The 2,102-nt window shown below is 37.9% G+C and overlaps 1 long non-coding RNA gene across 1 annotated transcript; it reads left to right on the forward strand.

Annotated features, from left to right (window-relative positions):
- Nucleotides 1–839: 839 nt before the first annotated feature.
- Nucleotides 840–1,506, forward strand: LOC107698611 (uncharacterized). Its single transcript, XR_001635361.1, has 3 exons — nucleotides 840–1,031; nucleotides 1,154–1,263; nucleotides 1,355–1,506. It is a non-coding gene; the product is annotated as an uncharacterized LOC107698611 (long non-coding RNA).
- Nucleotides 1,507–2,102: the final 596 nt, after the last annotated feature.

The following is a 2,102-nucleotide window of genomic DNA, read 5'->3' on the forward strand; positions in this document are numbered from 1 at the left end:
CTTTTGAAGTCCTCCCTGCTGTAGAGGAACAGCTGAAGTTAGCTCCACTGAAGATGATGAAGCGGAGGAGCCAGACAACAGTAACAGTAATACATATATGAGAATTAGTAAGTAAAATGTAATTCTAAATTATAAAATGCATAAAATCATGCTCAACATTTGTTTATCTTTTAATAGGCCACATTTTCTGGCGATATGAATTTGGCCCCAAGCTGCAGGGTGAAGGAGGCTATGGTTATGTGCATGCTTTGTTTTGTTGATCAGGTGAAAATTGCTGACAAGACACCAGATATGCCATATATCGTAGGTTGTAAGTAGCCTGCGCTTTCTATATTATTGCATCTCATTCACTGTTTTCAGTTTCTAAAATCTTATATTCATGTTAATCTGAGAAAGCACCTCTATCTAAGCATCATATGTTCTTTCTTTTAGCTGGTCATCCCAAACGCCTCCCCATAGAGATCAGCTTGACACTCATGGCCAATAAGGGCCCCAGCCTTCTGCAGATAATTAAACTCCTGAACTGTTAGGACGACCCGGACTACTACGTCATGGTCTTGGAGCAGCCCATGCTCCGATGAATGCTCGATGAGAAGATGGCATGACATGTTATGTGGCAGGTCATTCATGCCACTAACATTTGCTGTGAGCGTGGAGTCTTCCATCATGATATAAAACTGGAGAACCTCCTGGTGAAAACGGACATGTTGGAGGTCAAGTTGCTCGACTTCGGATGGGGCTTGCTCATGAAGGACTCTGCCTACGTGGCCTTCAATGGTATGTTTAATGATTTGCTAGCGTGTTATTTAGCTCACACATCTGCTGTAGAAATGCATTAAATATCAAATTCTCTTCTCTTTAGGCACAGAAATGTTCTGCCCACCGGAGTTCAATGTCACTGGCAGGTACCATGCAAAGCCGGCGACAGTATGTTCATTAGAGATCCTGCTGTTCGTGATGGTATTATCCAGACGACAAAGACCTGCACAGGATCAGTAAGAAGGACTGGTCCGAACCTGACCTGCCACAAGGTGAGATCTCCATCAAAGATGGACAATTTCTCTAAATATGAAAGTTTACAATTGAAATCTAAATATAAAAAGGTGTAACATATAAGTTAATAATTAGATATCTCTCTCATCTTTTTGAACAGAATGCTGCCAGATGATCTGTGATTGTCTGCAGCCTGATCCGCAGCGGAGACTTGTCCTGGAGGAGATGCAGCTCCATGACTGGTTTATGGTACTAAGATTAGAGCCCAAGGTTTGCTAAATGCATGTTCATAAAATCAGTCAAATTTGCTCTAAATGTAGTGTATTTAGATATATAACAGTGATTTATGTTTTTGTTCCAGGTTGTGGAGTAAGACAAGGAGAGCAAGAAGAAAACTACTCCCTGTCACGGCCACTGTTGTTTTCTTTTTTTGTCTTCGGTCAGCTTTGCGTCTGGCAGGCTGACGTGAGCGGCCTTTCCATCTCTCCACTTTGGCCTTGGCCTCTTGTTTCCTGGCAGCACATGGTACCTTGAAGTGCCATTATTTATCATTTTAGATATTTGTATTAAGATATTTGTGTTTGTGATAGTTATAAGGAATTGTATAAGAAATATTTTTTATTTTTTAAAGTATGATAATAGTATAACAATATATTGTTAATATAATGTTTTAAGAGAATTAAAGATATTTGTATTAAGATATTTATGCTGTGTGTTATATTAGAAGAGTGACCGTAATTTGGACTGCTGTAATCAATCTCTGTATGTGTGTGTGTGTGTGTGTGTATGTGTGTGTATATGTATATGTATGTGTGTGTATATATATTTGTATATGTATGGACATATATATATATATATATATAAAATCAACAAAAAGTAGTCTTCCATTCACCACTATGCAATCATCTTTGACACTAAATTTTAGTGTAGCGTGTACACAAATATTCAGAAATGTCAAAATGACAAAAAAAAAACTGTTCACTTCACACAAAAACACATCCCATGTTAGCTTGACATAATTTTTGATTTAACTGTAGCTAGTATTAGATATAAGATTCATAAAGCACATTTGGCCAGTACTTAGCATACCAGTTCTTGTCATATTTTTT

The sequence above is a fragment of the Sinocyclocheilus anshuiensis genome, unplaced genomic scaffold (assembly GCF_001515605.1).
Source record: "Sinocyclocheilus anshuiensis isolate Anshui unplaced genomic scaffold, SAMN03320099.WGS_v1.1 scaffold254, whole genome shotgun sequence".
In the NCBI taxonomy this organism is placed as follows: Eukaryota; Metazoa; Chordata; class Actinopteri; order Cypriniformes; family Cyprinidae; genus Sinocyclocheilus; species Sinocyclocheilus anshuiensis.